Source organism: Rhineura floridana, chromosome 1 (genome assembly GCF_030035675.1).
Source record: "Rhineura floridana isolate rRhiFlo1 chromosome 1, rRhiFlo1.hap2, whole genome shotgun sequence".
Classification (NCBI taxonomy): domain Eukaryota; kingdom Metazoa; phylum Chordata; class Lepidosauria; order Squamata; family Rhineuridae; genus Rhineura; species Rhineura floridana.
In genome coordinates, this window is record NC_084480.1 from 162,311,483 (window position 1) to 162,330,235 (window position 18,753).

Here is an 18,753-nt window from a genome sequence, read left to right on the forward strand (position 1 = left end):
AGGAAGCATGCTAGAAGACTCTTCGCAGTGGCTAAGACATTTTCCTCTTATTCTTCCATTTTTTCTTTGACTATAGCCTCTTCACACATATCCAAGTGGCTGCCTTCCACCTTTCTTGTTACCTATCAGTAGTAGGAGATTGTTGCCACCCATGCTGGTATCCGAACCTGAGTCCCCAAAAGAGGTACTGGTAAAGAGGTACTGGGCAGAATTGTCCCCTTCAGGATATATTCCTTTTAAAAACACTATGGCTGAGCACTCTGGGGGTGTGAGTGTCTGTGACTACACAGGAGATCACTGATACCCCCCAAATCTGCTTCCCCAGCTTGTTGTGTAAAGAGTCCTTAGAACACAGTCAAGATGGGATATCATAAGAGGGATTAATATCCTTGGAAGTGTGTTACTTCAAACCATTGCCTATCTTGAAAACGTTAGGAAAAGATTTGTTCTTTAAAATTTGCCAATGAATACTGATCTAGTGAAGCTAGAGGGGCAATAAATAGCAATGAAACAGTATACCCACGATAAACATATTGACCTCAACTTCATTTCCCTTATCCTTTTTGGACAGTCAAGATTGCTACAGATGGAGTAATGTCTGGAACTAAATAAAAAGGATAGGCGGGAGGTTATCATGTCTTCTTCAGACCCATAGCAATCCCACAGACTTTTTGCCACATAATTCTGAAACTGTGTCAACCATTCAAGTTTCCCTGAACGCCGTTTATAACTCCTAAAGGCATCATTGACTTGCAACAATCTTTGAATGGCTTCATCCTTCTTCTGCAGTCCTGATATTTCATTTTTTAAATTTGGGATACAGTTCCATTATCACAATGTAGAGATTGTCTATTGTGCGAGTGATTATAAGGTTTATATTCCTTCCCTTCAGTTTCAGTTTTCCTCTATCTTAATCTTCTTGGTTTCCTTTCTTTGGTTGCTGTCACTGAGAATACCAATGGCAGTTGCACAGAATCGATCCCGGATGGTGTCTTTCCTAATGTGTGTAAACTGTGCTGGTCTGCGATACAGTTTGTCATTCAGAACTTCTCTTGTAATTGTTCTGAACCAATTTTCAACAGTGGCATTACAGTCTCGAGTTTGGTGGCATTTTTGGTCTTGGAGCATAATGCCATGCCACAATGGCAATGTAGCAACATACCTTGACACATTTTTTTTTGTTCATTATTGTAGTAGATATTTTGTTTATTAATCACATTCTGTATTCCAATGCTTTCCAGATTTTGGATGGGAATAAATTTGGAAAAAGGTGAGCTTTTACATATGAAATCCTGTGTTTGAGACATTCCTTCTTCCAGATCAAAAGTACTTTCATGATCAGTAGTAGATATTTCTTGGTCTTTTAAAAATTTCTTAACTGCTTAGTCCCAAAAATAATGTTTAGTTTCCTAATCATCTCTTTGCATTCTGTCATTCCCCCCGCATTTGCAGTAATGCAAAAGCATACATGAAAAAACGTTTAACTTCTTGTGACACTTTTATTCTGCTTACATGTCCAGCAATTAGCTTTATCATTTGTGCCGCGCAAATGCGAATTATTGTAAATTCAACAGGGCTCTTATTTGAACACACTTCAAAACATGCTTTGAGGTATTGCTTTGGAGGCATCTTGTTAAACACTTCAGTGACAGCATGAATTAAAGCCCAGCTGAAGTCAAATTCAACTTTTTGTGGTCTGAGATGTTGTCCAGTCACCTTTAGAATTGGTGATACAGCAATATACTGCACATAGCAATGTTCTGTTTTATATGGTGCTATTTCTGAAGCGTCTTGCTTCTCTTCGATGTTAACACAGTCCTGAGAAAGGTTTTGATCGGTGCATCCTTCAAGGTTTCCCTCACTGGAAATTTTTTTAAGTGCAGTACTTTTCACTTCATTATAGTTGCCAGCTATTATATTAAACATTGGCTTATAAGTGTGTTCCTTAGGTTACTTGGTGTTTCTCCCATATTTTTTTTTTTCAATTCCTTCCTTTGTGGGATACGTGTATGCCTTTTGTATGACTGGCCAATGGTGTGTCTGAGTGATGTTTACTATAATCCTTCTTTGGTCTCTCTTTAATAGTCATTTGTAGCCAAATACAGCCATCAAATTTACATTTTGCTTTTCTATGTCAGAATGGGGCATTTATTTTTTGTCAGCTCTTCCTTTTAAATCGATCATATTTGAAAGCAAAGAGACAAAACATGTTCTTTTGCTCCAACTGTTTTGCTAACGTACTAGCCCATCCGTTCTGTAATCCAGATTGTGATTTGCTCGAGTATATCTTCATTCAGATGTATTTAAATGATGATGGGCATGTTGCAGCAAACACACCTTTTCTGTAACGTTGAATTGATAATTGTCTTCTCTTCATCCCTTGTATGTATTTCAGAGGGCATAGAAACTGAGATGTGATGTTCATGGACACTCTCTTGAAATTCCTTCCCTTTGGGTCTGACAACATCACTGCCATTCTTCTGTCTAAATATGGTTTGATGTTCCAACTTTGGATCATTGTGCTCAGTTTGGAGAGTAGCATCTATATCCACAGATTCAGTCAGTGAATTAAAATACGATTCATTTTGGGTAGCTTCATTAGAAATTACTTCAAATGCACTGAATTGATAGTCCTGCTTAAAACGGCAGTTCTGTTCTGATTCACATGCTGGACAAAACCATGCTGTAACATCAACCAACCTGTGCAGAAATATATACTTAGTGTATGCGTACAGTGTTAGCAATCTCTCTGTGAACACCCAGTGTGGTTCCTCTGGTTAATACTGCTTTCCCAGCTTATTGTGTAAAGAGTCCTTAGAACACAGTCAAGATGGGATATCATAAGAGGGATTAATATCCTTGGAAGTGTGTTACTTCTAACCATTGCCTATCTTGAAAACATTAGTATCCCCACGATAAACATATTGACCTAGACTTCATTTCCCTTATCCTTTTTTGACAGTCAAGATTGCTACAGATGGAGTACTGTCTGGAACTAAATAAAAAGGATAGGCGGGAGGTTATCATGTCTTCTTCAGACCCATAGCAATGCCACAGACATTTTGCCACGTAATTCTGAAACTGTGTCAACCATTCAAGTTTCCCTGAACACCATTTATAACTCCTAAAGGCATCATTCACCTGCAACCATCTTTGAATGGCTTCATCCTTCTTCTGCAGTCCTGATATTTCATTTTTTAAATTTGAGATACAGTTCCATTATCACAATGTAGAGATTGTCTATATCAGTTTCTAAGCACTCTGAAACATATCTAGGGGATGAAGAGAAGACGATTATCAATTCAGCGTTACAGAAAAGGTGTGTTTGCTGCAACATGCCCATCATCGTTTATAGCAACTTTAAACACATCTGAATGAAGAGAGATATACTCAAGCAAATCACAATCTGGATTACAGAACGAATGTACATGTGCAACGTAAATGGTGATACAGCAATATATTTTCTTTTATATGTTCTTTTGCTCCAACTGTTTTGCTAACGTACTAGCCCATCCGTTCTGTAATCGAGATTGTGATTTGCTCAAGTATCTCTCTCTTCATTCAGATGTACTTAAAGTTACTATAAACTATGATGGGCATGTTGCAGCAAACACAGCTTTTCTGTAACGTTGAATTGATAATCGTCTTCTCTTCATCCCTTGTATGTGTTTCAGAGGGCATAGAAACTGAGATGTGATGTTCGTGGACACTCTCTTGAAATGATTTGCTCGAGTATATCTCTCTTCATTCAGATGTATTTAAAGTAACTATAAACGATGATGGGCATGTTGCAGCAAACACACCTTTTCTGTAACGTTGAATTGATAATCGTCTTCTCTTCATCCCTTGTATGTGTTTCAGAGGGCATAGAAACTGAGATATGATGTTCGTGGATGCGCATGTTGCAGCAAACACACCTTTTCTGTAATGTTGAATTGATAATTGTGTTCTCTTCATTACTAGTATGTGTTTCAGAGGGCATCATTGAGATGTGATGTTCGTGGACATTCTCTTGAAATTCCTTCCGTTTGGGTCTAGATTGTGATTTGCTCGAGTATCTCTCTCTTCATTCAGATGTATTTAAAGTTACTATAAACTAGTATATCTCTCTTCATTCAGATGTATATAAAGTTACTATAAACGAGTATACCTCTCTTCATTCAGATGTATTTAAAGTTACTATAAACGATGATGGGCATGTTGCAGCAAACACACCTTTTCTGTAACGTTGAATTGATAATCGTCTTCTCTTCATCCCTTGTATGTGTTTCAGACGGCATAGTGATGTTCTCAGACAGAAAGGGAAGGAATTTCAAGAGAGGGTCCACGAACATCACATATCAGTTTCTATGCCCTCTGAAACACATACAAGGGATGAAGAGAAGATGATTATCAATTCAACGTTACAGAAAAGGTGTGTTTGCTGCATCATGCCCATCATCATTTCTAGTAACTTTAAATACATCTGAATGAAGAGAGATATACTCGAACAAATCACAATCTGGATTACAGAACGAATGTACATGTGCAACGTAAATGGTAATACAGCAATATATTTTCTTTTATATGTTCTTTTGCTCCAACTGTTTTGCTAACGTACCAGCCCATCCGTTCTGTAATACAGATTGTGATTTCCTCGAGTATATCTCTCTTCATTCAGATGTATTTAAAGTTACTATAAACGATGATGGGCATGTTGCAGCAAACACACCTTTTCTGTAACATTGAATTGATAATCGTCTTCTCTTCATTACTAGTATTTGTTTCAGAGGGCATAGAAACTGAGATGTGATGTTCATGGATGGGCAATGTTGCAGCAAACACACCTTTTCTGTAACGTTGAATTGATAATCGTCTTCTCTTCATTACTAGTATTTGTTTCAGAGGGCATAGAAACTGATATGTGATGTTCGTGCACACTCTCGTGAAACGTACGTTAGCAAAACAGTTGGAGCAAAAGAACATATAACATATTGCTGTATCACCATTTACGTTGCACATGTACATGGAAATTCAATTACATCTTTTGTCATTCAGATGTATATGAAGTTACTATAAACGATGATGGGCATGTTGCAGCAAACACACCTTTTCTGTAACGTTGAATTGATAATCGTCTTCTCTTCATCCCTTGTATGTGTTTCAGAGGGCATAGAAACTATTATGTGATGTTAGTGGACAGTTACTATAAACGATGATGGGCATGTTGTAGCAAACACACCTTTTCTGTAACGTTGAATTGATAATCGTCTTCTCTTCATCCCTTGTATGTGTTTCAGAGGGCATAGTGATGTTCTCAGACCCAAACGGAAGGAATTTCAGGAGAGTGTCCACGAACATCACATCTCAGTTTCTATGACCTCTGAAACACATACAAGGGATGAAGAGAAGACGATTATCAATTCAACGTTACAGAAAAGGTTTATTTGCTGCAACATATAAAAGAAAATATATTGCTGTATCACCATTTACGTTGCACATGTACATGGAAGTTCAATTACATCTTTTGTCATTCAGATGCATCTAAAGTTACTATAAACGATAATGGGCATATTGCAGCAAATACACCTTTTCTGTAACGTTGAATTGATAATCGTCTTCTCTTCGTCCCTTGTATGTGTTTCAGAGGGCATAGTGATGTTCTCAGACCAAAACGGAAGGAATTTCAGGAGAGTGTCCACAAACATCACATCTCAGTTTCTATGCCCTCTGAAACACATACAAGGGATGAAGAGAAGACGATTATTAATTCAACATTACAGAAAAGGTTTATTTGCTGCAACATATAAAAGAAAATATATTGCTGTATCACCATTTACGTTGCACATGTACATGGAAGTTCAATTACATCTTTTGTCATTCAGATGCATCTAAAGTTACTATAAACGATGATGGGCATTTTGCAGCAAATACACCTTTTCTGTAACGTTGAATTGATAATCGTCTTCTCTTCATCCCTTGCAGTGATGTTCTCAGACCCAAACGGAAGGAATTTCAAGAGAGTGGCTACGAACATCACATATCAGTTTCTATTCCCTCTGAAACACATACAAGGGATGAAGAGAAGACGATTATCAATTCAACGTAATCTGGATTACAGAGCGAATGTACAAGTAGAACGTAAATGGTGATACAGCAATATATTTTCTTTTATATGTTCTTTTGCTCCAACTGTTTTGTTAACGTACTAGCCCATCTGTTGTGTAATCGAGATTGTGATTTGGTCGAGTATCTCTCTCTTCATTCAGATGTATTTAAAGTTACTATAAACGATGATGGGCATTTTGCAGCAAACACACCTTTTCTGTAACGTTGAATTGATAATCGTCTTCTCTTCATCCCTTTAAATACATCTGAATGAAGAGAGAGATACTCGAGCAAATCACAATATGGATTACAGAACGAATGTACAAGTGCAACGTAAATGGTGGTACAGCAATATATGGTGTAACGTTGAATTGATAATCGTCTTCTCTTCATCCCTTGTATGTGTTTCAGACGGCATAGTGATGTTCTCAGACCCAAAGGGAAGGAATTTCAAGAGAGTGTCAACGAACATCAGATATCAGTTTCTATGCCCTCTGAAACACATAAAAGGGATGAAGAGAAGACGATTATCAATTCAACATTACAGAAAAGGTGTGTTTGCTGCATCATGCCCATCATCATTTATAGTAACTTTAGATACATCTGAATGACAAAAGATGTAATTGAATTTCCATGTACATGTGCAACGTAAATGGTGATACAGCAATATATTTTCTTTCATATGTTCTTTTGCTCCAACTGTTTTGCTAACGTACCAGCCCATCCGTTCTGTAATCCAGATTGTGATTTCCTCGAGTATATCTCTCTTCATTCAGATGTATTTAAAGTTACTATAAACGATGATGGCCGTGTTGCAGCAAACACACCTTTTCTGTAATGTTGAATTGATAATCGTCTTCTCTTCATCCCTTCTATGTGTTTCAGAGGGCATAGAAACTGATATCTGATGTTTGTTTCTTGAAATTCCTTCCCTTTGGGTCTGAGAACATCACTGCAAGGGATGAAGAGAAGACGATTATCAATTCAATGTTATAGAAAAAGTATGTTTGCTGCTATATGCCCATCATCGTTAATAGTAACTTTAAATACATCTGAATGAAGAGATATATACTCGAGCAAATCACAATCTGGATTACAGTACGGGTATGAAGAGAAGACGATTCTCAATTCAACGTTACAAAAAAGGTGTGTTTGCTGCAACATGCCCATCATCGTTTATAGTAACTGTCCACGAACATCACATAATAGTTTCTATGCCCTCTGAAACACATACAAGGGATGAAGAGAAGACGATTATCAATTCAACGTTACAGAAAAGGTGTGTTTGCTGCAACATGCAAATGCAAATACTTCTGAATGAAGAGAGATATACTCGAGCAAATCACAATCTGGATTACAGAACGGATGTATATGTGCAACCTAAATGGTGATACAGCAATATATTTTCTTTCATATGTTCTTTTGCTCCAACTGTTTTGCTAACGTACTAGCCCATCCGTTCTGTAATCCAGATTGTGATTTGCTCGAGTATCTCTCTCTTCATTCAGATGTATTTAAAGTTACTATAAATGATGATGGGCATGTTGCAGCAAACACACCTTTTATGTAACATTGAATTGAGAATCGTCTTCTAATCACCCCTTGTATGTGTTTCAGAGGGCATACGTTAGCAAAACAGTTGGAGCCAAAGAACATATAAAAGAAAATATATTGCTGTATCACCATTTACGTTGCACATGTACATGGAAGTTCAATTACATCTTTTATGTTATCGTTGTAATTGTTCTGAACCAATTTTCTACAGTGGCATTACAATCTCGAATTTGGTGGCATTTTTGGTCTTGAAGCATAATGCCAGTCCACAACAGCAATGTAGCAACATACCTTGACAATTTTTTTTTCTTTATTGCAGTAGATATTTTATTTGTTAATCACATTCTGTATTCCAATGCTTTCCCGATTTTGGGTGGGAATAAGATTGGAAAAAGGTGAGCTTTTACACATGAAATCCTGTGTTTGAAGAATTCCTTCCTCCATGATCAGTAGTGGATATTTTTTGGTCTTTTAAGAATTTCTTAACTGTATCTATTGCACATTTACACTCATATGTTAGCGGCTTAGTCCCAAAAATAATGTTTAGTTTCCTAATCATCTCTTTGCATTCTGTCATCCCCCCCCCATTTTGCAGTAATGCAAAAGCATACATGAAAAAACGTTTAACTTATTGTGACACTTTTATTCTGCTTACATGTCCAGCAATTAGCTTTATCATTTGTGCCGCGCAAATGTGAATTATTGTAAATTCAACAGGGCTCTTATTTGAACACACTTCAAAACATGCTTTGAGGTATTGCTTTGGAGGCATCTTGTTAAACACTTCAGTGACAGCACAAATTAAAGCCCAGCTGAAGTCACATTCAACTTTTTGTGGTCTGAGATGTTGTCCAGTCACCTTTAGCATGTTCCTTGAATACAATGCCAGCCAGTGTGAAATAGTTGGAGTGCTCTGGTCAGAAGTGAGCATCTCTGCTACTGGAAGGATGTGTTCGATGGCTTCATTATGCACAAAGCATAATACAAAATACGGTGTTTCACTGAAGGTGGTCACTCGACTAAGGACCCTGTGGCATCAAGATACAGCTTGGATAAACCCGCCCTCTGAAGATAACACAAAAGATGTAATTGAACTTCCATGTACATGTGCAATGTAAATGGTGATACAACAATATATTTTCTTTTATATGTTCTTTTGCTCCAACTGTTTTGCTAACGTACTAGCCCATCCGTTCTGTAATCCAGATTGTGATTTGCTCGAGTATATCTCTCTTCATTCAGATGTATTTAAAGTTACTATAAATGATGATGGGCATGCTGCAAGCAAACACCCCTTTTTTGTAATGTTGAATTGATAATCGTCTTCTCTTCATCCCTTCAGACGGCATAGAAACTGATATGTGATGTTCGTGGACACTCTTGAAATTCCTTCCATTTGGGTCTGAGAACATCACTGCCATTCTTCTGTTTAAATATAGTTTGATGTTCCAACTTTGGATCATTGTGCTCAGTTTGGAGAGTAGCATGTATATCCACAGATTCAGTCAGTGAATTAAAATACGATTCATTTTGGGTAGCTTCATTAGAAATTACTTCAAATGCACTGAATTGATAGTCCTGCTTAAAACGGCAGTTCTGTTCTGATTCACATGCTGGACAAAACCATGGTGTAACATCAACCAACTCCTGTGCAGATTTATAACCTATACACTTTGAGTGAAACCAGTCATTGCAACGATCACATTGAACATAAGATGAAGAATCTTCTGGCTTCTTCCAAATACAAAACCTTTTGATCCCAGCTTCTCCCAAGTTCTACTTCTCAGGGCTCTTCGATCTTCCTTCCATAAATTATAAAGCCACTTCTTACACTTCTCAGGGTTTCTATAAAGCTTAGTAGATATCCTACCCAACAAGACGTCTCATTTCTGTAACCTTTGTTCAAATACTGCACTTCTTGAACGAAAGCATGTATTATCTGTTCTTCAGCATCTAATGCAGAACTTCAATATTTCCATGACATATTAAAGGAAATCTCCACATTTGCAAATATAACTGTGGTGCTAACTGTTAGGCAAGGTGAACTGGAATGGTAACTTAAGTTAGTTTTCAATTGCAGCCAAGTTTATTTTATTTTATTTATTTATTTATTTTCATTTCTAGACCGCCCATAGCTAATAGCTCTCTGGGCGGTGTACAAAACGAGATTAAAATACAATATAGAATAAAATCAGCGACAAAGGAACACATTAAACTAAAAACATTAAACATAAAGCATTAAACATTAAAATGCCTGGGAGTATAGCCAGGTCTTATCCTGGCGCCTAAAAGAAAGAACCGTAGGTGCCAGGCGTATTTCCTCCGGTAAGCTGTTCCATAATTCGGGGGCCACCACAGAAAAGGCCCTAGATCTAGTAACAGTCCTCCGGGCATCCTGGTGAGTTGGTACCCGGAGGAGGGCCTTAGATACTGAACGAAGTGAACGGGTAGGTTCATAGCGGGAGAGGCGTTCCACAAGGTATTGCGGTCCCACACCATGTAAGGCTTTATAGGTCAACACCAGCACCTTGAATCTAGCTCGGAAACAAATAGGTAGCCAGTGCAAGCGAGCCAGGACAGGTGTTATATGCACAGACCGATTGGTCCTCATTAACAGCCTGGCTGCCGCATTTTGCACTAGCTTAAGTTTCCGAACAGTCTTCAAGGGCAGCCCTACGTAGAGCGCGTTACAGTAATCCAGTCTAGAAGTTACCAGAGCGTGAACAACTGAGGCGAGATCATCACTGTCCAGATAGGGGCGTAGTTGGGCTACTAAGCGCAGGTGGTAAAACGCATTCCGTGCCACCGAGGCCACTTAAAGAACATAAGAACATAAGAAGAGCCTGCTGGATCAGGCCAGTGGCCCATCTAGTCCAGCATCCTGTTCTCACAGTGGCCAACCAGGTGCCTGGGGGAAGCCCGCAAGCAGGACCCGAGTGCAAGAACACTCCTGAGGCTTCCGGCAACTGGTTTTCAGAAGCATGCTGCCTCTGACTAGGGTGGCACAGCACAGCCATCATGGCTAGTAGCCATTGATAGCTCTGTCCTCCATGAATTTGTCTAATCTTCTTTTAAAGCCGTCCAAGCTGGTGGCCATTACTGCATCTTGTGGGAGCAAATTCCATAGTTTAACTATGCGCTGAGTAAAGAAGTACTTCCTTTTGTCTGTCCTGAATCTTCCAACATTCAGCTTCTTTGAATGTCCACGAGTTCTAGTATTATGAGAGAGGGAGAAGAACTTTTCTCTATCCACTTTCTCAATGCCATGCATAATTTTATACACTACTATCATGTCTCCTCTGACCCGCCTTTTCTCTAAACTAAAAAGCCGCAAATGCTGCAACCTTTCCTCGTAAGGGAGTCGCTCCACTTGAGCCTCGAGCGACAAGGGTCAAAAAGGACCCCCAAACTACGAACCTGTTCCTTCAAGGGGAGTGTAACCCCATCTAGAACAGGATAAGCATCCACCATCTGAGCAGGGAAAGAGCTCACCAACAGTGAGTTAGGTGTGGAGGCATGAAACGATGATCGCTGTTTCAGGATACACACAGCAAACTGATGGATATTTTGGCAATCAGCTGAGAGTCTGACCTGGCCGGGCCCCAGGGTGTTTTTCCCCACCTGGATCCTTATCTTTGATGATAAAGAAGATGGTTATTTTTTTGAATAGTCAAGTGAACAACAATACTGACTTGTTAATTTTTTAATATATATAGTAAACAAAAAGTACCTCTAAAAGTATGGTTGTATGTATGTATTTGTTTATTTATTATATTCCTATCCTGTCCTTCCTCCAGTATTAGCACAAATAGATCCAAACAGCAGGAATTTGCAAGGAAGCAGGCCAGGGCCCTTCGCAGTGGCTAAGACATTTATGTCAATATGGTGGAGATTTATCGACTTCACAACAGATCTACACAAACAACTTTCCCCATCAGCAAAGGCTATTTGGTTTTCCTGAGCAATTAATTAATTCCTTATAATTTTATATGTCTTAATTATGATTATGTTATGCTAAATATTCAAGCTTCAAAACACTCACTTGTATATTAATACTTGATTTTTTATTTCTACAGCTTTGCATATACACTAAATCAATTCATAAATAATGGCTCTAGGGAGGGTGGATTAGGGTTACTTTTATATTGTTATATTATCTATGTTAAATTTTTGTATAATATTAAAAGAAATTTTAAAAAAATGTATTTCTATCCTGTCCTTCCTCCAGCATTAGCCCAGGGTGGCAAAAAAGTGATACCCCCCGAAGTCTTTTAAAAACATATTTAAATCAAAAGATCTTTACAAAATCAAATATAAAACATTGAAAAACACCTTTTGAAAATTACAAAACATGGCTGAAAACATCTTAAATATAATTCCAATACAGACGCACACTGGGACAAGGTCTCTCTTTGAAAGGGTTGTTGTAAGATGAAGTGTATGATCTCTGATGGGATTTTTTTTATGTTTAATTTTACTCACCTTACTCAAATATTATTAGTTTACAAAGCGATTGGTATTGGCGACAAAAGGAAACGTGGCAGGTTAAACAGCAATGATTTCTTGAAGATGTAATTTCATAGCTGACATTCAAAAGCATTCATGGATGACATCTCAGAGAAGACAGATTCAATGAAGTGTGTTTTATGGTGCCCCAAACCATCTTTTGTGATGGGCACCTCATTTCCTTATTCTTTTCCTGTACATATTCGCTATATTTTCTAATACATATATGCCCTTGTGTGTGCCATACAGACACAAGAAGTTCTGAATTGGGTGGGAAACCTCACAGGAATGCATGTGCAGTGCCCAAAGCATGTCTGATGGTGGAAACCCACAGTTTCTTATGTATTTTCTACATAGCCTTCCTTAGTAATGAAGCTGATTCCTGTGTAGTCTGTAACCTGATACATGAAGTGCTCTAAACTGAAACTTTCCATTATATTGTTATGAGCATGGGGGTTGGGATGGATGATTTCTGTGGGTCCCCTTTCCAGCCTCTGATTTGGAATCCTATGCCCTGGGGGTTGGCTCTGCTAAGCCAGATGAATCTGTTAATCAAATAGAGTGGCCAGGTAAGATAATGGGCTCGATCAGTTGCCCAGAAACCGAGAATGGGCCAGGAAGACCCCTTTTGTCATTTAAACTCTACAGGAGAGCCTCCCCCCCCCACTCCTGGCAGCTAGCAAAAGTGTGCTTGTAGTTTTAGTGTGTCTAGAGAATTGCTGGGAACTGGAAGACAGAGAGTGGCTCTCTGCACCATGTCATGGAACATAAAAAAAAAAATCCCACAAATTCTGTGATTGCTGGTTTTTTTACTTGAGTTATTTGCATGGTTTAGGGGTGGCATTGCAGGAGATCAGCTGTGGGGCAGGTAGAAATTAAATGGAGTAAGCCTTTTTTGCATGAAAATATAATTATGGGGAAAGCTTCACCTGTGACCATTCTATCTATCAGACATCTTATTACTTGTGTGTGCCCCCTTGCCAGACTTATTTTGATTTGTGAATGCCACGACTATTGCCATTCCCTCCCCCCATTTATCTTTGCAACAACCCTGTGAGGTAAATTAGGGTTGCCAGGCTCAGGGCCTGTGACTGATCCTGTATCTGTAGGAGAAGAGAAAGTCAGCCAAGTGTAGGTGTTCTTGCAGCACTGTCATGGGAAAAACCACAAGGTGGAATTCTCCCTTCCCCCTGCACAACTTTTAAAGATACAGAAGACCTCTTGGTTGCCAGGCCCGGCCTCCAAGCAAGACTGCATCGGGTCCTTGATGAAATCCAGAGCTCATAAAAATGCTCCTTGGAAGCCATAGCTCAGCATCACTCAGCATCTTCACTCCGTCTCTCGGCGCTTCACTCGTCTGCACTGGGTTCCATGACATGGCATCAGCCGGCAGGGCAAGCGGGTGGGCTGGCTGGCAACTTTGCATGTGGCGGGGCGGTGAGTGGCTCCCCACTCCAGGTGTTGTGCGTTGCTCCTCCGGGTGCCCCTCCTTGCCCTTTCCTCCAGCATGCTGGGGCCAATGGCCAGCAGTGTTGGCCACTGACTTCAAGCTTCAAGCCCTCTGGTGGCAGCTCCTTCAGGCCAAGGTAACAGTGCAGGAAAACTCATCCAATATTTATTTATATTTTATTATATTTATTATTTGATTCATATCCCGCCCTTCATCTCAGGAGAAGCCCAGGGTGGCAAACAAAAACACTAAAAACCCTTTAAAACACCATAAAGACAGACTTTAAAACAAAACATATTTAAAAACATTTTTAAAAATGCTTTGAAAACATCTTTTTAAAAAGGTTTAAAAACGTATTAAAAAACTATTCCAACACAGAGGTAGTTCCCACTACCCTTAACAAACTACAGTTCCCATGATTCTGTGGTGGGATTCATGTGCTTCAAATGTATGTTGAATGGTGTGGATCTACCCTAGGTATGTTGCACATTCATTAGTGAATTGAAAAGAGCAATTAAAAAAGACAATTTTTAAACAGAGCCAATGCTAATCCACGTCATCAGTACTGAGCTACATGGTACCGAATGGCCTGAGCCGGTATAAGGCAGATTCCTTTGTTCCTAAAAGTGGAAAGAGACCCAAGGGCCACAGGGACTCCAAACCTATTGTAAAAAATCTCAAAGCAGTTTACAGAAGGAATTAAAACAATGAAATTATTGGCAGAAACAGTTAAAGACAGGTATTTAAAATTCAAAATAAAACCAACAATGAGTTAAAAACAGATAAAAAACACAATAGCTTCTACATGCCTGGGTAGACTTGCCTAAACAAAAATGTTTTTAGCAGGTGCTGAAAAGAGTACAATGACGGTGTCTGCCTAATACAGGGGAATAGGGATCTCTCAGCACTCTCAGCACCTTTCACAAACTACAGTTCCTGGATTCTTTGGGGGAAGTCATGACTGTTTAAAGTGGTACAATAGTGCTTTCAATGTCTGGTACAAAGGGGGCCTTAACCACCATGCATCCGCCTAACAAACAGTCAAACCAAAACATTTATCTGCCACGGGTTCTTTGGAAAGCTCCCTTACTTCATGTTCGAAGACGTTCAGAGAATCGAGTGTGAGATGAACAGATTGCTTCGTCAGAGCAAAAACTATTATTCTTTCCGCAAGGTCACTCTCTTCCAACCTGTACAACATGCAAAGTTCCACCACTACAAGAGACAGAAGTTCTTAAATCAGTGGAAAAAATGGGGTTCACCAATTCCCCAAGGACCTTATTACCAGTAGTGTAGTGGCAAATTCAGAAGCGCAGGGTCCCTTCATGATAGTCATGCCACACTCCCTCACTCGCTTGTTTTCTGTAATCATCTCCACACTCTTCAGTCCTTCTCACAAATGGCTTCTCCCACAACAACAGACGTCCCAATCAGTGTGTCAGAGGAGTCTGTTAGCTGCTGAGAAGAATCTTATCAGTGGCTGACTCACCTCCTTTCACTTTGAGGGCTCTAATCAGCAAGAAAGGACAAGGAAGCATGTTAGAAGAGTCTTCTCAGTGGCTAACATACTTCCCTTTCATGTTGATTGGCTCATAGGACACTGGAGACATAGGGACCTTGCTCCCAAAAAAGCAAGGGGTCTAAGACCCCCCCCCCGAGACCCCAGACAACTACAGTCCTGCTTCTTACAGTGATAGCCTTACCCTATCCTAATCCACCTCAGAGATGGAAAATGGAACATTTCCACTGTCACGTTTTTCTGCAGAAAACTTTCCAGTTTTAGAAATTGTCTTAAAAATAAACACATATAATGGACACAATCCCAAAATGGTCAGCTGGAATGGATACAGTACTAGACAAATCTAAAATTTTAAAAATCATTTTTTAACAAAAGAAAAATCTAAACACTTTAAGCTAAGTGTATTCTATTAACACGTCTTAAAATATTACAACAAAAATAACATTCGGGGCTATCAGCTAAATGGAACCTACATCTTCAGACAATCTACCTCGGAATACCAGATCACAAGGACAAAGAGGGAAAGCTTGTCCCTGCCCTCTTCATGTACTTTTCAGACGAATCTGGATGGCCTTTTGATAATACTGGACTACACGGTCCCTTGGGCACCTCCTGTGTTCTTATAAACCAGGAATAGGGAACCCGCAGCCCTCCAAATGCTGCTGGACTCCAAATCCCATCAGCCCCAGCCAGTGTGGCCAACCGTCTAGGATAATGGGAGCTGTAGTCCACCAACATCTAGAGGGCCATAATTCCCCATCCTGGATACAAACTCACTACAGAAAGTCTAACATGTTGGCTCAGTGGAGCTTCCATATACAGGAGCAGGATATCCCTCAATACCAGATTCCAAAAACAACAAGGGAAGCCTCTCTCCTACCCAGTTTCAGAGTTCCCAGGGGTACCTGGCTGTTCCCCAATTAATCCCCCCCCCGCAGACCACTTAAAAATTGCTGATGGTCTCAATAGACCACTTAAATTATTTTTCTGTCTGTTGTAGCCATTGTCATAATGCTGTGCCAGGTGCTGTGCAATATCCAGTTGTATTTTTATTGCTTCTTTTACTTCTTAGATATTATATTTTATTTGCATTCCGTCTTAATTATATTCCAGAGTTCAGTCTGTAATACAATAAAAAAGCAACATAAATACAATTAAAAATCAATATGAGTACTGAACACGACCAGATGTGTTATGCTATGGTTGATTGCGATGCCCGCAACTAGACAGACTATCTGTGTGACCCAAGAAGGCGGCCCTTCTGTTCTTACGCAGCGTGGGGAGGAGGCAGTTGTGAGAGCCCAGCAGAGCCTCCACGTTCAGGGGCAGTCTCCCTTAGAAGTCTCCTCCAGGCTCTCCTTGGTGGAATTCTAGTTGGCCGTGGTTGGAAACAGGATACTGGGCTAGATAGGACTTTTGGTACCGTTCCAGTAAAATCCATAAAAAAAACCCCACACCTCCCGCCCTCTCCAAATGCCCTCCCCTCTTCCGCAGAATTGCTTCTCCCACCTCCTCTCCAGGCCGCCCAAATCCCCCCCTGCTCCCCCACAGAGGCACGTGCCCACAAACAGCCCCCCCTCAATCTTCCCACTCCTGTTTATCGCCTCCGCTATTGCTCAGTGGCTGACGTTTCTCCGCCACGTCCAGGTCGAAGACCCTGAGCTTGCCCAGCATGGCCTTCACGGCCGGCAACGCCATTGCCGACCTCCTTTTCCGCCACTTCTCTGTGGAGACGAAGAAAAGGGACTCGGTTACTTACGGCGCCGCTTTCTGCGCTGCCTCTTTCACCCCGCCCACAAAAGGATAAAAGCGCCGAAGAGAAAGGAGCAGAGCTACCACTCCAGCTTGTGAATGGGCGCACGCCGAAAGGGAGTGTAACTGGCAGTGCGGCATGGATGGCAATAGATGGGAGAGAAATATAGAGGATTTTTTTTATTTGAAGTTCCTAGAGCGGTCTAGTAATGCCGGGTTCCCCTTTGACGCTTTGAAGGGTGAAAAAGGGTCAGCTGCTCAGAGGAATCAGGAAGTCTTCAGGCTACAGGAATGAGAAAACCTATTATTATTATTATTATTACCACCTAGTTTTGATTAGGCTTTGTGTATCTCGAAAACAGGCCGACAGGCTGACAGAAAGTGTTTCTGACCTTTGTAACTCTAATCCTTATTTTATTATTATTCCTTGTGGGAAATGTATTTTTTTTTAAAAAAAAAACAAGTTATTTTCTTAAAGAAAAACACTTAAAGAAAAGCGCTTCAAATACAGTCCAATGCTATTATTTCCTCACTGAGTATTTTATGTGAAACATTTTTCCTGCGAAACACCCATTTACTAACAAGCACAAATGTTAATGTGTTTGGGTTGCACATTGGGTTTTTAGTTTTTGTTTTTTGCAGGATGCTCTCCAGAGAACAGAAAACTAACAGAGTGAAACTCTGAGACCGTCTGCTGGCATACAGAGAGTTAACACGGTACACTGCACATGCCGGGTGTGGGCGTGTTTATGCAAATATCATACAAATGGCTGTCTGAAGAAGCAGAGGGACAGTTGTGAAATTGACAAAGTTGAGAAAACCCACCTTTTTTGAGAATAGACTGTCTGTCAAGAGGCTGATTACACAGACGGTAGAAAGAGGAACAGTGTTGGAGTCTGTTTTGTGGAATTAGAAATGGTATTGATTCTGATAGCGGGCTGAGCTCTTTGGAGCATGCATGTTCCCTCGTTCAGCCAAAACCCATCAGAAAAGGTGTCCAGGGTGTGTTTTGCACACTCAAATTAATGGTTTTTGGTCTTTGGGATATGATGAAGGGTAGGATTTGTTTTTCTCAGTGTAATGTTTCATATGTTCTTTATTTGAGAACTACATAGTAAGTGGACTTTTGAGACTGGATAGTGCTCCCTACATTGACCTGGTATTACAGTGCTTCCAGGAAGGGTCCTGGATCAGGCACTATCCAGTGGTATGTTGTGGACAGCTGTGTTGAACACATTGGAAACGTGAGACAACTGAGAATCTGGTTTGCTCAGACACTCCCAGGGTAGAGAGGAACCAATACTTAACACAATATGGAAACTACACTTTTTGTTAATATAGCCTAAAACAGCATTTGCCTTTTTGCAACCACATGATGCTGTTGGCTCATATTCAACTTGTGACCAACAACAATCCTAAGATTCTTTTCTCACGTAATATTATTGGGCCAGGTATGCCCTATTCTTATATGCAGTTTTGGCCAATGTATGCATTTCTGCAAGCAATTTCTCCTAACAGCATTTCATTAAAAAAAAAGTTCTCATGAAAATTGTTCAGCATTTTTAGTGTGAATTTTTCCTGTCAAACACATTTTATACAGTTTTTACCGATGTACACATTTCTGCAAACAATCTGCACGCTATTCCTCTGCAACATTGTCTTTATATTATTGGGGCTTCCAGACCGCCAGTAAGTTCCTAGTGAAGCCTTCCCCTTTCCATGCATTGAATGACTGGAGTGAGATTTAGCTGAAGTACTGGGGGCTGCTCTGGGATAATTGGTCGGTTGCCTGCTTTTTGGGTGGGGTTGTACTCCCTCTGAAAGAGCAGGTCTGTAGTCTGGGGGCGCTCCTGGATCCATCTAGAGGCCCAGGTGACCTCAGTGG